An 8,230-nucleotide genomic window follows, 5' to 3' on the forward strand; every position below is an offset into this window, starting at 1 on the left:
AGAAAACAAAGTAATTGCGTCGCTAATTCCCGATGTATTAACGAGGAAAATTAACGACGAAATATCGAGGAACAATTAACGAGGATTTTACGTGGATTTAGTTACGATTCTATTACGACGAATTGTTTTCGTGTTCTTTACGTTGTTATTACGACGAATTTATTTAGAGGTTTTTGCGGGTCTTTTACGACGAATCATTTACGAGTTTCTTACGAGGAAACACAACGACCGCGTTACGTGGAAACCCCACGTGGTCTTTACGACGAAAACTTAATTCTTCTTTACGAGGAAAATATAACCTCGCTAATTAACGAGGAAATGGCGACGAATCTTCTCTTACGACAATCATATAACGACGAAACGCCTTTCATCGCCATTTCCTCGTAATCCGTCTTTTCCGAGGAAATAACGACGATTTTGGCCGTCGTTAAATTTGTGTTTTCTTGTAGTGTATGTAATAGTTACTGATTTTTAATTATTCGATATATATTTATTATTTCATAATATGTAAGAATATATAATACATAAAATAATTTATATATATAATGTTTATCCCGCGCAAGGCGCGGATCTTAATCTAGTTATTATTGTTTGGTGAGAAACGTTTTTATAAATAAATATTGAGTCACCCACGGCAGTAATATTGAAATCCCTGTTCATATTAATAGAATTAAATCTATTATTATTGTTTGGTGAGAAACGTTTTTATAAATAACTAGAATTTGATAATACTAAAACTATATAATAAGAGACATTGACTACGTAAAAAATGATGGAGAATGTTTATACGTTTGAAGAGGTGGTTTTCCAAACTACCACGTGGCATGAACTCGTAAATGAGGACTCTTTCTTCCTCCTCGCAGCAGTAGCCGATAAGTTTGACTGGATTTGGGTGCTTAAGTTGTCCAAGAAGTATGACCTCAGACTGCATATGGAAATAGTCAAATGTTAGTTTAGAGCACTAAATTAAGAAACTATGTATATATAGGTCAAATGACTTAATTCATTAGATAAGCAATGTACAAGTATATATACAGGATCGTAGTGATAGGGTATACAGAGATACTAATTACATAATAACCCTTAATACATAAGTTTCCTTATATATATGCCCCTCAAGATGGAGATGGGGAACAACTCCAATCTTGAAACAGAAATCGTTTAATGGTGTCCAAGGCAAGGGTTTAGGGAGCATGTCCACGAGTTGGTCCTTGGTTGAGACATGAACAATTCGAAGCTGTCCTCTCTGAACTCGTTGACGTATGAAGTGGTAGGCTAGAGCTATATGCTTCATATGTGAATGAAATACGGGATTTACACAAAGATATGTAGCGCCAATGTTGTCACAGTAAATCACCGGTGATGTAGGTAGCTGGATTCCTAGTTTGGAAGGAGGATACCCAAGACAATTCTGAAGCATTATTCGCAACGGATCTATGCTCTGCTTCCGTTGATGATCGAGCTACTCCATCTTGTTTCTTTGATGACCATGAAATATGATGTCCACCCAAGTAGATCACATAAGCATTTGTAGAAACAAATCGTCACTATCTCCAGCCCAATTAGCGTCTGAATAAGCGTGAAGGGACAGAGGGTTGTTCTTAGGGAGTAGTATGCCATGCGACATTTTACCTGCAAGGTAACGAAGGACTCGTTTCGCAGCATTCCAGTGTGCATCAGTAGGACAGTGCATATACTGGGATAGCGTGTTGACAGCATAAGCCATATCTGGACGAGTGAAAGAAAGGTACTGAAGACTTCCAATGACAGATCAATATTGTTTTGGATCGTCTACTGGTTCCCTATGGTGAGAGACAATTTTTCCGCAGAGTTGAGTGGTGTGGAAACAACTTTTATATTCTGCATATTGACCTTATGGAGCAAATCACTTATGTATTTCTTCTGCATCAAGTGAAGCCCCTTCGGCGTTCTGTTTACCTCAATGCCAAGAAAATAATGGAGGTCACCCATGTCTTTGATTGAGAACATGTTGGCAAGAGAGGCGATGATGCAATTGATCAATAGAGGATGGCTGCATGTGAATATAATGTCGTCTACATACACCAATAAGTAAACTATATGACTATTCCGCCGAAGAACAAAAAGAAAGGTATCAGCGACAGAGTTGCAGAACCCAAGTGAGAGTAAAAAGTTCTTCAATTCCTGATAACAAGCACGGCGCGACTGTTTTAAACCGTATATTGCTTTGTTCAGACGACAGACATGATGAAGTCGATCTTTGTCAATGAAACCCGGAGGTTGAGACATATACACTTCATCAGTAAGTCGAGCTTGTAGAAAAGCGCGGACATCTAATTGTCGAATCATCCATGAATGGCTTTCAGCCACACCCAGAACCGTTCTCACTGTTGTTGCTTTTATAACCAGACTGAAGTATCTACAAAATCAACACCATATTGTTGAGTAAATCCTCGAGCTGACTATATTTTGAATTTATCAGTGAATAGCCAACGACAAATGGCTATATTTTGATGCAGTGAAGGTGGGACAAGATCCCAAGTCATGTTTATAATTTGCGCATTGAATTCCTCGGAACACGATTTTCTCCAATTCAGGTCTCGCAAAGCTAGGTTTATGGTTGTGGGAATGATATTTTTGGTTCGGTTGGTGATGAGAAGGGAATATTTTTTGTTTGGTTTGATGATGTTATTTTTGGATCAGGTAGTCATTCGGTGGGAGGTATTGATAGGATTTTGGAGTGGTGGGTCTGCTCGATTGGAAATCGTATTTGATGCTGATGAGGATGATGAAGAAGACGAGATCGTATTTGTGGTTAATGGGCTATTATTTAAGTTTGAGTTTGGTTCAGGTGTTGGGCTTGGCTCAGGTATTGGGTCTGGATTTGTGGAAATCGAGTTTAAGGGAGAAGAGATAGAACCTGGGTTTGGTTGAGAAGGAAACGATGTCTGTTGAATATTTTTCCGATGTGTCGTCGAAGACGAAGATGAAGGCTCTGAGCTCGGAGGCATTAGCCGGAACTGGAGTAGCTAGACAAGTGACCTGTGGCATTCAAGTGGGTTTTGGGTTTGGGGTTTTAGGCGGTGGCGTTTGGCTTTGGTTTCAAAAAGGGAACTGTTCTTCATCGAATTGAACATGTCTCGAGAAATCCAATCGGCCAGTTGATGTATTGAGACAAAGGTAAGCACTTTGTGTAAGTAAATACCCGAGAAAAACGCAAGGTTTTGACTTGTCTTGAAGCTTGTGGGTATTGTAGGGGGATGCCAGGGGAAGGATAAACACCCGAAGACCTTGAGGTTGCTGTAATTAGGAGGCTTTGCGAAGAGCTTCTGAAATGGTGTCTCCATGGCTAGAGTTGAAGTGGGCATCTGGTTAATGAGAAAGACTGCAGTAGCAAAGGCATATGGCCAGTAGTGTTTTGGAACGCCAGCTTGAGATAAGAGTGTCATTCCCGTTTCGACTACATGTATGTGCTTTCTCTCGGATAGTCCGTTGTGTTCTGGTGTGTGAGGAGGAGTGGTGAGGTGAGCGATTCCATTTTCCGTCAAGAATGATCGCAAGGCTATGTATTTGCCCCCGTTGTCAGAGTATAAGGTTGTGATGTGAGCTTGGAACTGCTTCTTCACCAACGCTTTATAAGCAATAAACACTTTACGGACCTGAGATTTTCTTGCTAGAGGATACAACCAAGTATATCTGGTATAATGGTCAACAAGAACGATGTAATATTTGTGGTTTTCAATGGAGGTTATGGGAGAGCTCCAAAGGTCTGAGAAAATTATTTGAAGTGATGGACGATTTAGAAAAAAATGAGTTTATGGCTCACAATGGGTGCAAGACATTTTTTTTTTTGAGTAGAAAACAACAACAGTAACTTAAAATGAGAAATAACTGAGTTTAAGATGGATGTTCTAAGCGGGCATGCCATCTGGAACATGTTTTTTTAGGAGATGGGGAGTCGAAAATGGAGTGGATAGTGGATGGAGTCACTGGCCACTCTTAAAGCTCTTCTCTAGTCTGTCCTTGGAGTAATGGGACCCCAGTGCTGAGATCATTCACCTGGAAATGAGCAGAAAAAAATTCAACAGACACTTGGTTAGTGTTACACAAGCGGTATACGTGAATCAGGTTTTTATGGATATTAGGAACGCATAAGATGTTGGTTAAGGCTAAAGGACGTGGTTTAGTAGGGTAATAAGGAAGAATCAGTATGGGTGATTGTGAGACCAGAACCATCTCCGATCAGAACTTCATCACTGCCTGCATATGGCTGATGCAAAGACAGGTTAGCAAGGTCGCTTGTAATGTGATGCGTCATTCCACTATCCAGAAGCCAATTGTTCACCGTGTACTGAGGAGCAACCGCTACATTCGCTCTTGGTTGCCAATGCTAAAAGGGATTGCATTGAGTTATCTGATCACTGGTGTTGCTTGATGATTGACCTTGGTTTTGAGTGCATCGCCTTGCACTGTGTCTTTGTATACCATAGAGTTGACGTCTTCCAAGGTACAAACGAGGTTGGTATGTGTCGGATCTTTTGCTGTTTTGGTATTGCCAATTGCCGTTCCTGGTGGTGTTGTTGTTGTTCCGGTTGGAGAACTGCTTGTTGTTGTGGCTGAGATCGGTATAACCGACTGCTGTAGTGTTGGCGCTTGAAGTTTAGCCTCATGGTTTAATAACCTCTCATGAATCATAGTAAGTGTTGGAGTTGTGTCCGTACTCTCGATCTGGTCAGCCACAGTCTTGTATTCTTTAGGAAGACCATCAATAACAAACTCCACTTGATCTTCAATGTCATATGGTTTCCCCATGATCGCAAGTTGATCAAAGCGAGTAGTAAGTCCCTACATATACTCGTCAACCGTCTTGGTTCCCTTCATCCAATATTTAACTTGCTTTCTGAGTTGTTTAATATGACCATGTGTAGGTTTAGCGTATGTAGCTGCAAAGGTCTCCCAGATCTGGTACGCCGTTGTTGCTCGGGACAGTAGTGGCTGAATTGTGGTGGAGATAGATCCGAGCAAGGCGCTGAAGACCATTTTATCTTGCCGTTTCCAGTGTATGTGGTCAGGATTAGCGACTGCAACACCATCTTTCGTGACTGTTGGAGGAGGGACTTCGAGCTAACCGTCAAGGTAACCGGTTAGCAGGGGCGAAGTCAGGCTACACACTATGGGGGCCTGTGCACCCGTAATCATTGTATATGGCTTAAATTTCGTTAAACAAAACATATAAAATATGTTGGATAAGATAGAAAAGTGAGGTTGTGCACCCACAGTAACCTGGGTTCGATTCCTTCTTCTCCATATTTTCTGTTTTATTAATGATAGTGCACCCACTAGATAAATTGTCTAGCTTCGCCTCCGCCGGCTAGATCATATGCATCGAATAGAGCATGGACTTGTCTGCTCCACATCAAATGATTGAGGCTGGTGAGTTTTGCGACGTTTGTCATGTTTACACTTAGAAGTGTTTTGTTGTTGATGACAATGGCGTCGGTTGTTGAAACATGAGAGGCCAGCATGTTTGAATGTTAAGAAAAGCGGCAAAGAATTTTTTGTGTGTTTTTAGGTATGGAGACATCTGATTAGTAATTGCATGCAAGAGCTGGATTACTTGCTTACTTTATTTGTATTTTGAATCTCTTGATTAATTGTAACCTTAAGTCTAGCAACCATCCTTCCATCACAAACAAACTTCTGATTTAATGCTTTATTATTTACTGCTTTATATATTATTTGACCTAGCATAGACTGAAGCGAACGTCTATTTTGTGAAATATCGAGTCTTTGTGGATACGATCTTCAAGCACTACATCGAACTTCTTATTTGAGAGAGTAGCATGAAGGTTAATTTGAAATTATCACTAGTATGCATCAATCAATTTAAGCCAATCACCAATTGCATGACATCATCAAACATGTATCATTCATAACTACTACTCTATCTCAACACAATCTCGACGGCACAACCTACCACGACTACACTTTGCGGACCCACCACGCCTATTCTTGGTGTACTTAACACACATGTCAGTGCCACAATCTATTAAGTGCAACATGATGGACTTACAACGCCTAACTCAGAAGACTCTATTACATCCCACATCAACTGCACACAACTACTTTACTTTTAACCGCATAACATGATCTAAGTGTTTGCTATCATATCAACGCAAATCAACAATTAGATTTAGGCATTCCATCACCTCAACACAAATCAACAACTAGATCTAGGTATTCCATCACATCAACATAATTCAACAATTTGATTTAGGCAGTATTAACAAAAAAATAACACAAGGAAAGAAAGGGAGTCTACATCTGGTCCTCGCCTAGATTGGAAAGGAACAAGATGCAGATATGAGGGAGATGAAGATCTACAGAGTAGATTTGAAAACCGAGAATAATAGATAAGATAACTATCTTTGTATAGTTTAGATATTCCTTTGTATATTCTCCTATATTCATGTGAGTCTAGAGGAGATCCCCCATATCTCTCAACTACATTGTACTATATATGGTGAAGTCAATACACATACATTTCAAGGGAAACTTACTTTCATGGTATCAGAGGGATCAAGATCCTCAACCATCGAACACTCATACACCAACAACAGACTTTTCTGCAGCTTTTAACACCATGACACTCATTGATCCATCAGACAATCAGTGGTACATGGATTTCGGTGCAACTGCACATCTCGCAAACTCGCCAGGTAATCTTAAGTATGTTTTTAAAAATAGCATCGGAAAAACAGTCATTGTTGCAAATAGAGGTATGATTCCAGTTAATCTTTCTGGATCTATGTCTTTCCCTACTAAAACTCGTCCTCTCTCTCTAAGCACTGTTCTTGTTAGTCCATCCGTCATTAAAAACTTAATCTATGTTCGTTGTTTCACTAAAGATAATTCTTGTTCCATTGAGTTTGATCCTTTCAGTTTTTCTGTGAAGGATCTTCATATGAGGAAGACGATTCTCCGCAGTGATAGCACATGAGATCTCTACCCGATTCATTCCTCTACCAAAAATGGTTCTTCTCTTTTCACTTTATCTGCAATAACTTCAATGGATTGGCATAATCGTCTGGCTCATCCCAGTGACCGAACCTTTAATTTTCTTCTTTCTTCTAAGGCTTTATCTTGTAATAAGCGAGAGTCATCTCAACTTTGTTCTTCTTGTCAGTTTGGCAAACAAATAAAGCTACCTTTTGCTCAATCAAACACAACTGTTGATAACCCTTTCGATATTATCCACTCTAACATATGGACCTCGCCGGTTCCGAGTAACAGTGGTATAAAGTTTTACATTCTCTTCCTTGACCACTATTCTCATTTTCTTTGGGTATACCCTTTGTGAAACAAACATGAAACGTTTTCAAAGTTCTTGCACTTTACAAACTATGTGAAAAACTCAGTTTGGCAGGAACATAAAATCGTTTCAGTGCGACAATGGATGCGAGTATAACAACACTCAATTCCATAACCACTTCGCATAATAGGGTATCACCTTCCGTTTCTCGTGTCCTCACAGATCTCAGCAAAACGGAAAATCGGAGAGGATGATACGCACCATCAACAATGCAATGCGTAGCCTCCTCTTCCAGGCTCATCTACCATCTTCCATCTGGGTATAAGCCTTGCATACGGTGATCCATATCATCAACCTGCTTCCGTCTAAAGCGATTCACAACAAGGTTCGATTCTCAGTTCTCTTTAAAAAGCATGTCTCTTATTCTCACCTTAAAACTTTTGGATGTTTATGTTATCCTAACATTAATCATTCTCACCTCAAAAAGTTGTCTCCAAGATCTTCAAAATGTCTATTTCTAGGTTACCCGAACAATCACAAAGGGTACAGATGTTTAGATCTTTCCACAAAAAAAGTTATCATTTCGAGACATATGAACTTTCACTACAAGAAAACAGGGGGATTCTGATGGCCGAAATCGTCGGTAATTCGTCGGAATCGGTCTATTCCGACGAAATTCCGACGAACCCGTCCGTCGGTATCGTTTCGTCGGAAAAAAAACGTTCGTCGGAATTTCGTCAGAAATTCCGACGACTTTCTGACGAATACCAAGAAACGTCATTCTGACGAACTTCCGACGATATTACGATGCGGCTACAGAAGACCGGAGTTCATCGGAAAACTACAATTCCGACGAACTGGGTTCCTCGGTTTATTCCGACGAACTGTAGGCGTCGGAATTTACCGACGGACATCGGTCGTCGGAATATACCGACGAAC

General features: G+C 40.2%; 1 pseudogene; it reads right to left on the bottom strand.

The window, feature by feature from the left end:
- Positions 1-1,726, bottom strand: part of LOC106320056 — a 14,307-nt pseudogene extending 12,581 nt beyond the window's left edge.
- Positions 1,727-8,230: the final 6,504 nt, after the last annotated feature.

This window comes from Brassica oleracea, unplaced genomic scaffold (genome assembly GCF_000695525.1).
Source record: "Brassica oleracea var. oleracea cultivar TO1000 unplaced genomic scaffold, BOL UnpScaffold00787, whole genome shotgun sequence".
Taxonomy (NCBI): domain Eukaryota; kingdom Viridiplantae; phylum Streptophyta; class Magnoliopsida; order Brassicales; family Brassicaceae; genus Brassica; species Brassica oleracea.